Raw genomic sequence first — 12,985 nt, forward strand, 5'->3', positions numbered from 1 at the left:
TGGGAGGCGGTAAAGAAGTGTTTGCATGAAGCAATGGCTGACTGTATACCTAGAGTCCGAATAATAAATCAAGTAGGGGTTAAATGGATGAATAACACCATTAAGCTTGAGCTACAAAAAAAAAGAAACAACTGTAGAGGGAATTTAAGGAGAAAGGTGACCTGCAGGCACACGAACGGTATAAGGCGCAGGCCAGAAGGGTAACGAGTGTGGTAAAAAAGCAAAAGCGGATTATGAAAGGAAACTAGCTATGCAAGCTAAAGAGAATCCCAAACAGTTTTTTCCAATATGCTGCAAGCAAATAATAAAACTGTATACGCAAAATGATTTTAAGGAATGACGATGGTAAGCAGATTACTGAATCAGTCGATATAGTGGAAATACTGAGCGAGCATTTTGCAAGAGTATATCATCCAGGTGGTGACATTGAAAAAATGAAGGAACCATTAGTTTATACGGGAATTTTGATGAATGAAGTGGAGGTGAATAGTCTATTACAGAATCTTAATGAGACTACAACTGTGGGATTGGATGATATACCGGCACGGGTCTTATGTGAAGCGGCTAAAGAATTATTAGTGCCCTTGACCATGCTGTTTAATCTGAGACTCGGGTGTGGATTAGTCCCGAATGTGTGGAAAGAGGGGAAGATAGTTCCACTGCATAAAGGAAGATCCAAGACTACTTTTGTAAATTACCGATCAGCATATCAGGAGTCGTTGTCAAGGTCTTGGAGAAAGTAGTCAAGGGAAAAATACAGGAATGGATTGATGAAAATGAGATACTGTACAGGGGAGAGCATGGCTTTGTGAAGAGTGATTCATGCCTCAGTATCTTGCTCAAGTTTCATAATACAGTGACGGCTGAACCAGATAAGGGTAATGGGTTTACAGTGATACTGCTGGACCTGGCTAAGGCATTTGACAGGATACTACATGGAATTCTAATCCGTGAACTACAACATATGGGAATGGATATAGGGTTGGTGAGATGGATAGGTGGGTGGTTGGTGGAGAGATATCAGAGAGTAGTTTATTCAGGAGTAGAGTCCAAAAGACGGCCTGTGACTAGTGGTGTGCCGCAGGGTTCTGTTCTTGGACCACTGCTGCTTAATTTGTTCATTAACGATATAGGGAAGGATCTAAGAGGAACAGTTCATTTGTTTGCTGATGATGCAAACTTGGGTATAGCAATAGTGAATGCAGAAGATGTCAAAATCTTGCAGGACGTCTTGAATAGATTGTAGTTCTGGGCTAAGGAGAATGGATGTCAATTTAATGTGACAAAATGCAAAGCTATGCATATTGGGATGAAACGATTTAGCAGCAGTATACCACATTGGTGGAACAGTACTCCAGGAGATTGATGAGGCCAGGGACTTGGGATTGTTGGTGGATATGGAGATGAAGTTTAGGCAGAACATTGCAAAAGTGGCTAAATCAGCTCATCAACTCACCTGGATGTTGAAAAATACTTTGACGAGCAGGGAAAAGCAAGTTATTGTACCTCTGTACCGAGCCTTGATGAGACCTCATCTCGACTACTGGGCCCAGATTTGGTCACCTAGGTTTCTTCTTGATGGGGAGGAAGTGGAGAGGATCCAGAGGCGAGTGACCAAGATGATAGCAGATCTATGGAATGAACCTTATGAGAACAGATTGAAGATTTGTGGGTTGCAGAAATTAGTTGACAGGCGGAAAAGGGGAGATATGATTGACACATTCAAATTGCTAAAGGGTTTCTATAGGATTAACTCAGAGGATATTTTTGAGATCAGGACTGGTGGTGGAGAACTAGGGGATACCTATGGAAGCTGGGCAAGAGTGTGGTTAGCAAGGGTGTTAGAGCTGGGTTTTTTACTTTTAGAGCAGTAAACGAGTGGAATCAAGTGCCAGAGTCTGTTGTGGGTGCTATGATGGTGAGTGAGTTCAAGGCAAGGTATGATAGATACTGTGAGAATGTCGCATAGTTGTGTGGAGATGATGTTTAGGGCCTCCCTCGATAAGTCTAAGGACTCCCTGGTGTCGCCCATAATAATAGTAATAGCAATAATTATTATTAACACAATAATAGTTTTTCGACCAGTTCCAGAGTTAGTCAATCTCTGGCACTGGCTAGCGGGTTTTTCCTCTCGGAAACTCGGGGTTTTCATCCCGTAAACTCAAGAAAATCGGCCGTCGAACCCACACTATTTTCAAACATAAAAAATATTGTGTTAGGGTTATGGACCACCAGATGGCGCCACTTACTAGCCACTTCTTCACTGCGTGCCGATTAATTAGTGATAGCCTTGGGCCAGGTATCTCTGATTGGCTACCAGTGGAGATTGAACTGCCTACTCAGTCTCCAAAAGTTAGATAGAGCTTAAAAACGGCCTTGCCTACTATACGGGACCAAAAAGGCGTTAGCTGATTTTTGCTTTTTTTTTACACAATAATATTATTATTATTATATTTGAAGTTCTTCGGCGTCAGTCATAACTGTAACAATCATAACTAGTTTCCCGTTAATATTTACACCTCCCCATGTTACATTTTTTAATTCCTTCATTGCTTTTTCTACAGTGAATTGCACTGGTTATTGCGAATTATCAATCCAATTCCCTGTACGAATTACGAATCCTTTTTCTACTGCTTTTCCAATGTTTACTTCTTTCTTTGTACTATTATTTCTGTTCATAATGTCTGTCCACTTACTTCCAGTAAAGGTTTATTAAAAGTCTTCAATCTCAAAAATTAAGTCCTGTATTTCTTAAAATACGATTCTTGAAATGGTATACACGAGGCATAGATCTGTTTTATATTATTAGTTGACGCAAACATTCTAATTCGCAAGACTGGTGATCCTGTTTTTTCCTAAATTCAATTTTTCCATGTCAGCTACCAATGCCCTTTCTATAATCCACATATACTAACCACAAAATTAGACACTTTTATATATTACCTTGTTGGACCACCTTTAGCCCGAATTACAGCACATAGGCGGTTTGGCATAGATTCCACAAAATATTTCGCCTACGTCTAGAATATACTAGACGTTAATGGACGAGATAGTCTATTAATTGGCTCAGATATAATAGAAGAGGACTTTGCTCTCCTAGCACTTTTTTAACACATCTCATACATTCATTCTCACATTCTCACACATTCTCAATGGGATTCAGATCTGGGCTTTGTGGTGATCATGGAAGATGATGGAAGTCACTGCCATGTTCGCGGAACCACTGCTGAACAATTCTTGCGCGATGAACAGTAGCATTGTCGTCCATGAAGCAACCGTCACCTGCTAGACAAAAAGTTAACATTGCAGGATTGACTTGATCAGCAACAATGTCCAGTTTTCTATCTTTTCTTTGATAATGAATACATTGAAATTACTAGTTGTTTTTTTTTAATTTTTAGCTCATATTTTTTAATAGTTCATAATCTTCATACTCGTTGTATTCTTAATTTTGATTTATTTATTATTTTATTCTTACTATTTGATATATCTTTATGCTCATGTATTAATTTTGGTCTTTTACACTATTTTTTAATATTACATTATTTATTTTTTGCCTTAATTTCAATTGTGCACTAAATATCACATTTTGAAGTTTAATTTATATGAAAGGAGCCTCCTTAGCTCAGTCGATCTGGACGAAGCCCTTTGGTCGGAAAGACCTGGGTTCAATTCCCATCAGTGAAGTGAGGAACCTTTACCTGGCTCTTTCGACTAAAGGTGAGTTAGCCGGTCTCATGCGGAAGTACGGGTTTTTTTACCCAGAAATTCGGGTTTTTCCCCAGAAGATGCAAACCGGCCCCGTGGACACACACACGCACACTAGTTACAGTCGTGAATAATTTAAGGTAGGGATGTGCGGGCCGCATGCGGCCCTCCGTTGATTTGCTGACGACCTACCTCACCGTGTATTATTTTAACTTTAACAAGTTAGGCGATAGGTAATTTTTAAAAATGGTACATGCGCGAAGCAAAGTAGCTGTGACGTCACGATTGCCTGTCTACTTACGATAATCGGTTAGTAATAATGTTAACAAATTTTATAATTCGTCTATTTGTCATATGAGTATTTTGTTTTCGTAGGTGCGGTTGCTACAATTAATTATCCCCCCTAGGAAACGGTAAAAAATAAATTCTACAATGGATAAAGCAGGGCCAAGTAGAAAAAGCAAACTACAGGATGAAAAACGGTAGTTTCAGGACACATTCAAAACGATGAGAGCCTGCGAAATAAATTTAACGAAGGCAATTTATTAAATTTCTATCGTTGTGTCGATAAAAACAATTATAAATGGTTGCTAGATAATTCATTAAAATGTGAAAGCCTCTTTGGCGCAACATATATTTGTGAACAAACTTTTTCAGTCATGAATTTTAACAAATCGAAAAATAGGAACCGCTTGACTGATGAAAATTTAGAATCCATTTTGCGGTTGGATACTACAAAACTCGAACCAAATATCAAAACAATTGTCAAATCAATGCAATGTCACGCATCAAATTAAATTCACTTACTTTTTATTACCTTTTTTGTAACAATTATGATAGGTATAAATAAAATAAACAATATATGGTAGATAACTTTCAAGTTTTTTTTGGCGGCCCTCCAATAAGTAACAGTGGAACTATGCGTCCCTCGGCCTAAACAAGTTTGTGCATTCCAATTGATGCACATGCGTACTAAAGGGTGTTTCCCCTAATATAAATTCGCTACTTATACCTGCGCGATACGGACAGACACAAATTTAACGAAGATAAAATTTGACTTTTAAGTCGCGCGGTGAAAAATATATGAAAAGATAACGAGTTACTACAATTTGTAGACCGTGTTATATCGAAACCGAGTTGTATAAGTACCGTGTTATACGAGGGTTACCTGTACTGACCATTTAAAACTATATATTTAGAAATTTATGTACATTTAACCATACAAATACAACATTTATTTTACAAATGATATTCTATCTTTTTCAATTTAGCTACTTGAATACAAATTCTACCTTACGGTTCTTCTTTATGAACTGGTCAATAACATCGTCATAAAAAGTTGGTGGTAACTTAATTTTCCCAAGCAACATGCACTCTTGTAAAGGCTGGCTGAAGCTCACTGGCTAGAGCTAGTTGACTGCATATGGCTGTCAGACAACGTGATCAGAGGATACTTTCCACTATCGGATTTATTTTTAATACCAAAAAACACCAAGGTTGTTTGTTTGTACTGCACACGCACACACACTCTCCCCCCCCCCAGACTAGAATAACCTTCTCTTAGCTAGCTCATATCGTATCCATAGGTTTGCTGATCAGAGTACGCTCCGTTCCACTTCTTCATTCACAGCCAATCCTCCAATGATTCAAGCCATAAGATCCTTCTCTATAATCAGTGATCTAAACACCTATCGACTTGGCATTCTCTGGAATATAACGCTGGTAACCTTGTAAATCTTTAACCTAGTAAATTAGTGCATGTTTCCGACCTCAGAATTTGTTCTTGTGTGGTTCTCAAATTCAGTATCATTAGAATGTTGTCATTGATCTCCTATATGTGATGCTCCCCAAACCTTCTATACACTGCCCGATTCTATCCAGGTTATTACGCGGAATTGAAATGATCAAAATTCCACTTAACATAACGATCGGAACATTATCAAAAGTAGTTTATCACTGACCAAATGAGAATCATTGATCTTAACGAATTGTTAAATAATTTAAATTAGTGACAATTTCTTTCTTTTTATTCCATCGTTATATAAAACCTTGCCCTACAAACAGTAATCTGTTTTTTTTTATGATCAGGTTACAAGTGTTTTCTGCAACTACAACAAATTGTAGTTCAGATATGTATGAAAGGTCTCTGATTTATGTTAGCGCATCTAGCTAGCTTTATTTCAACTTCTGTTTCGTAGTCTTTTAATGGTAATTGTTGCTTATATGTCTATCATTTGTTGCTTGCATCTATCCATCCATTAACTAACTGATTTGTGAGATCAATATCACTACAAATGCACATAAGTTAATACGATGAACTGCTGTAGAGCAAGACGATTTGTTGCATGTGAAGAACCAACTTGTCTACATTTTCTCTGTGTGTGTGTGGAGGGGGGGGGGGATGTCTTCATCCTTCACGTACACGCTCTCTTCCGTGAAATCTGGGTCAGTTAAATGACTGTCTAGTGAAAACCTGTTTTGTTGAAGACGTAGACTTGCAACACGTCGTGAAATCTATGAGAAAACGAATATGAAGGAGGACAGAGCAAAAGGAGAGCCAACATGGTATTAAATAAAGGTGTCTAATTGAGTGCCAGAGATGTGCACCTTCAAATCGCAGTTCTTTTCGGACACTGTTGACCATTTTAATCTCTCTTAAATACGTTCACCATTCTGGATGCAGAGGATGTTTTCCACGTGTCAGATTATTTTCAAACTTTTTTTTTTGTAATTTTGGAACTAGGGAAAATCTAAGACTGATGTTAAATAGGTACATAAAGGTGTTAAAATCTTCAAACATTCTCTCTAGGCACGGGGAAATATACCAAAAACTACTACTACATTCTTATTGACATGGAGTTTACTCAATTCCTCATACATACTTCCTGCTCACTCACCACCTATCACTGTTTTTACAAGGTGGAATACAAACAATTGATCATTCAAAAGTTGAACGAGCCGCGGGATGTTACATTGCTAAGCATTAAAGAGAGGTAAATTTCATCAGAGCGATGAATAAATTATAGGTATTAATTCACAATTTCATATAACAATCTCAATTTATAAATTCAATTAAAGATAACATTAGATTATTGTAAGAATTGAAGGTCTTAATTTAAAATAAATAAAAAATTAGTGTGTTATCCGGATTAAACTTTCCCATATTTTTGACAAAGGATATACAGTCATTTCGATTCAAGTTAGGCGTTGAAGTAAGGCCTCAGCACTCTCTTTGAATAGGCGTTCGAATTTATAGCGACATCTGTGAAGAAGGCGAGTCTTGGACCAGTGAATGTTGCGGTTTGTCTCTATCCCGTGCTGTGCCAATCGAGACTTATCGGATTTGTTGTGAAGAATGTATGACTGATGTTCTTGTATTCTTTTTTCTATAGAGCGTCAGGTTTGTCCAAAGTACGACATATTGAAATTAATAATTCATCACTCTGGTGAAATTTACCTCTCTTTAATGCTTAACAATGTAACATCATGATGCTTGTTGTACTTTCGAATGATCAATTTTCTGTATTCCACCTTGTAAAAACTGTTCCTATCAAGCCACTGAAGATAGTCTGTTAGTTTCAGATTGAAATATTTGGCAAACATTAAAATATTCTTGTGTTTATAAAATGTTTAGTAACTCTTTGAGTAAGTGGTTTTAAACTGTCATATATGTAAACAAGAAACAGAATCTTAAAATAAGCCTGTTCGCTGGGTTAAAAGAGAAGGTCGAGGTGGTAAGAGAACTGCTTAACTTGGAATTGTAAAATGGGAATTTTGATGGGTATGGTGCTGCAATAGTGGCTGTGAAGGCCAATAGAATGCACAACTTTTTACAATGTTAGAAAATGGCAGAAAACAATAAAACATTGATTTTTGAGAATGAATCCAGAATCAGCTTCGCTCATGAACTGATGTGATACAACAAAGCAGGAAAACGAAATTATTTATATATTTCTAAACAGATTTTTTAAATCAGTGATGCCAGAATAGTAACTACGGCAGATCGCTTATTGCTACTAACTGTTATGTGCATATGGTTTCCGCAGGGCTTCATGGCTTTAATTTCGAATGAACTTACGTTAACCACTATGCCTTTGAATAGAAGCACTTAGGTTCGAATCCCGCCTATTAGGATGCGAACGACCATTATTACAGATTTTTTATGAAGGTCAGTTAGCTTGTTTCACACCACCGAGTTTTTTTTATCCTCCAAAAAACAAACGAATAGGCCGGAGAACTCATGCAATCAACAGACATTTAATACTGGACTCATAGCCTTAGCTGTTTCAATAATCCCAACCAAACCAAACCAAGATTGTCTGGCCAAGTGAACAGTATCCAATCCAAATAGGCTGCAAGTTTGAATCCCGCTATATCTTGGATGTTTGTGAATATCTTTAAGTAGTAAAAATCAATTTTGTCGCTTGGTGAAAGATCACAAACCTGATTAATGTAGGCCTGAATTGGCTTGCAAAGTATCATATATATTCTCCGGAGAAGGTGCCCAGTTTATCTAACTCTTAGCCAGCCTGTTCTAATCTAAATGTGTTGTTTACAAGTTTAGTGAGCAGGTTTGTTAAAGATATGACAATCGATGATATGACAAATTTCACTTCACTTTGTAATATTCCAAGCAAATGAACAACGTGTAAGTTATTTAATTAGTCATCCGTACACTTATTTATAGCATCCCAAGACTATGGCAAATTAATTTATTTCGAAAAAAAGAAGTAGCAGTAATAACTGCTATTGCTATTTGTTCCAACCCTCATGACAGCCAGCTAGAAATTCATAACATTCAGAACATTACGCTGAAAATAGTTTCTCCAAAAGACAAATACAACAGATCTGTGATTCCTATAAATCTTCTTCAAGAAACAGTACGGTACGAAGAATTCCAACAGCAGTAATAGTAGTGGTATCTTTCATTTCAATGGAACCACGCTACCGGCCAAGACGTCTATAGACGTCAAGTTTATAATGGATGCGAAGTACATATTAAAATTATAATTTCATTGATATTACATTGAAATATATGATGCATACGAAGCGTATGATGATGATGCGCATTTGATCCATAATGGCCGGTGAGGTGGTTAAAAATAAATCTGATAGTGGAAAGTATCCTCTGATCACGTTGTCTTATACGTGGTAGATGATTTCATCGCCGATGTGAGGCTCCAACCCGTTTAATGGAGACGTGAAGTTCCATGTTTCGTTTCTACAGCAGGATTTCTGGACTATGTATAAAAAACAAAAAACAAACAAACAAAAAAAAAACTATGTCAAACTTGGAATAAAAGCCATTTGTGGAAATTAAATGTTGAGATGAATATGAATGTGAAGAGTGGATTGTGTTGTGAATGATTTTAATCAATATTATGAAAGTGTTGCTGGTATGGAACTGAGTCCGTGGATTCTAAATTTAGAGTTTGGTTGTTTAGATTATGGGAGATACAGCTAAACCAGATTCATTCATATGTGAAATCTTTATTTAATAGAATACAAGTTTTCAAAATGAGAGTGTCAGGACAGCTCATATAGACGTTCTTTGAAATCTTTATTACGTCCTGAGGTTTATGGTTTCCAAAGCAACTGTACGTTGAATTTCTTCTTCTCTGAATTAGGAACAATCCATTTGATAATCGAAATTTCAGCTTTAGTGGTGGCACTGGAAACAATGGGATACGTCTTGTTCACATTGATTTCATGCCACTTCAGACTCAATCTTTTTTTCTTTACTTTAAAGTTAAAGTTAACATTAACGCTGCCTTCACTGCTTGATTTCAAAAGAATAGGTTTGAGTAACATAAACGTAATATAATATATGTGATTTTTATCCCATTTCTGAATTAATTTCTCAAGTTCCTCTTTTTTCATCTCCTGAGAGTTTATTGAAGGTTTACTATCTTTGTAGTTGCATGTCAGCAGATATTCTCCGCAATTAAGCTTTCTATTGATGAACTCACGATATTCACTATTTTCAAAAGAGAACTGAAATCCAGCGAAAAACAGATATCCCTCTATTACTTTAATGTCTGTACAGATTTCTGCTGCTATAAATCGATAAGATGTTTTTTTTTGGGGCTTCAGGACAGCATGACTTTCGACTTCCTTTAGTTCATAAGTTTCCATGTCTTTATACAATCTTTTTTCAGATTCTTGGCAAGTCATCATGTCCTTCAGACCATACAGAGTATCCACAAGACATTCTTCCTCTTCAGACATTACTAAAAAACGAATGTGACGCATTACAGGAAGCAGTATTGCTTCCAGAGGCTCGCTATTTCCAACACGCTTTCTCTTTCTTCTATCACATTCCAGTACGGCCCACTTGTAAACAGACTCAAAAAGAGCAAATTCTGAAGATAGATTCAGGGAATTTCTTTTTACTATGAATTCAACAACACTTTGATCAGCTTCCTCGAAATCTTTACTCGTAATAATTTCATCTATTTTCTTATCGACAACGAAATGACACTTATAAAGAACATCTGGTAGTTCAAAGACTCTTGCGCAATGAATCATACGACATGTGTTACCCTCATTTATTGGAATCTCATTAAAACGTCTTTGGCAGTTGTTTATGAGCTCATCGACATTAAATCTTCTAGCACACTGCAGAGTGTTTGCTGTCTCTTCCAATGACATTTCATCTAACAAGTTGGTGTAGAGATACCTGCAAAGAGAGTTTTTAAAACATCAGTAGCAATTTATTTCATTAACATTTTATACACAATAACAGTGTTAACCCAATTATATGGCAAAAGCATTACCCCTTTGCCAAATAAAATCTATCGGCAACAGCACACCACACCACACCAAAACCTTGCATCTTCAACTATTATTTATAGTTCAAGATACAGATCAATTCCCTAATCGAGTTATACACTATCTACCAGTACTTGTCCAGACACTTTAGTAATTTACCATTCATACCAGCAGGCGAACCCTAATGTCGGGAATGTCCACCTTTTCATTTGATCACCTCATGCACCTTTTGAGGGAAACTTTCAACGAATGTGAGTCAGACATCAGGAGAAATTTATCTCCATTCCTCCTTCAAATGAGCAATGAGTTCAACGACAATTCGAGGATGTTTTGCTCTGGACCTCAATCGCGGCTATAATTCGTCCCACAAGTATTCGATGGTGTTGAGGTCAGAGCAGTCGTTTAACACCCATCTTTTCCTACCATTCCATACTGCAGCTTTCTGGCATGGGGCATTGTCGTCTTAATAGTAACACGGGTCAGTTCCATAAAAACTCCACAATGTAGGAAGCATCTCATTATCCAGAATAGTAAGTTACTGGGCTATCTTCACGGACAACGACTGGTGGTTCCCTGCACTAGTTATGCCAGAACGTCTCCATTTGTTGACAAAATCGCCAACCGTTGATTTTCGATGCTCCAGTTGGGCGATGTTTAATCGTATGTGATAGCCCACGATGACACCTATCTCGAAGTCAATGAGCACCCGTCGAGCTGACATACCATCTGAATTCAACTGCTAATGAAATACTGATTACTATTATCTACTCACCGGTTTTTATGTTATTAACAAACCTGGAATGTTCCACAACTTCAAATAACAGGGGGTGCCTGGAAAATCATTGATAGATAGTGTATCCGTCTTTACTTCATTTAACAATGAAGGAATGATTCCTTTTCAGAAATTCTTCTTTCTCATCCATCAGATGATGGATATAGTTCCCTATATACAAATATTTACTATCTAGTTCTATCTCTGGCCATTTTTGTCATCTCTCTGAAGCTCGATAACTGTGACCTTTCCTTCAAAGACTGTAGCGAATTTTTTTTGATTTACGTATTGATCGTCTTCCTTTAATGATTCCATTAAAGACTATTTTGATAATCTTTGAAATACATTCTATGTAGGACGCGTCCAGCTTAACTACTGTTTAACAATTCTAGCTATGATATCTTCTCTATAGTTTAATTCGTGTTTGTGTTGCTCGTTTATTCTGTGTTCGGACCAGTGAGTCTTATTTATTTTTCTTAAGTATTTCATTTCGAATGCTCTGCTTTCCTGTATTTCTGTAACATGCTTCAGTTCGTCAGATGAATGCACTTTACAAGCAGAGACAGACTGTCACACGGAACTGATGGATAAGATTCAAACAACATGGTTCAAACTGGCTGGGAAATAATGTCCCAGCCAGGGAAATTTGTTTTGCTTATAGGCATGCTAATGCCAATATCGATTCTCTTCAATTCTCAGGACAGAGTTCAGTGAGGTTTGGCTCTGGAACAGCCTTCATCAAATGCTTCGATCAACTACTGCACAGTGGAAGTTCTGTTTATCCTTAGAAACCTTCTCAGACGATGGCGATCCCGTTCCTGACAGACAATCTTAGGATCACAGTTACGCCTCTTAGACAAGCAATGTAGGTTATTTTCATTGGTTAAACAGCCAGGATATCTCACCTTTTGAGAAACCAGTCAGCTCTGCTGCTTTCTAAATCATGGCTCCTCCCAGACGGGCACCCATAATAAGTCCTTTTATCGAACTCCGAAAGATCCTTTGTTTTCCCCATTGTGATCAACTCTTGGCGATTACGGACCAGTACCATTCTTAAATAGGTGCCAACAACACGTGGTGACCATCAAGTATTTTGAACATACGCTGCATAAGTGACGTTTACAAATATCTGCGTTAAAGGTTTCTAATTCAGTGGCCATTAGAAACATCTCCACTGTATCCATCTGTACTCATTGGTCATCACGTCTGGTCTCGAGGGAAAGATTTTTTTACATAAACTTATCCTTCCTCTTCTTCTCCTTCTTGAACTTCACGAACCCTCAAGGTTCTTAGCTGCAAGCATCACAATTCTCCATTTTTTTCTATCTTTATCCATCTCCTTCCAGTTTTGAAGCTTCAGCTCATTCATGTCCGTTTCAATGTTATTCATCCATCTTCTGCGGGTTCTTCTTCTTCTAGGACGTCTTCCATTTGGGTGATGCAGAAAGGTTCTCCTCACTAGCTTGTTATCCTCCATTCTTTTCAGGTGACCAAACCATGTCATTCGACTAACTCGGATTTCATTTATTATTAGTGCCTTCTTATAAAGTTCATAGAGTTCTTTATTCGTTCGCCTTCTCCATTCATCTTTCACCGGACCAAATATTTTTCTTAAGATTTTGTTTTCGAAACGTTGTAATTGGTCTTCATCAGCTCTTTTTTTTATTCCATGTTTCTGCACTATATAATACGAGTGGTCTAATTGGCATTCTGTAGGTATTTATTTTAGATTCA

Source organism: Typopeltis vanoorti, chromosome 15 (assembly GCF_054136105.1).
Source record: "Typopeltis vanoorti isolate ZY-2024b chromosome 15, IOZ_Tvanoo_1.0, whole genome shotgun sequence".
Lineage (NCBI taxonomy): Eukaryota > Metazoa > Arthropoda > Arachnida > Uropygi > Thelyphonidae > Typopeltis > Typopeltis vanoorti.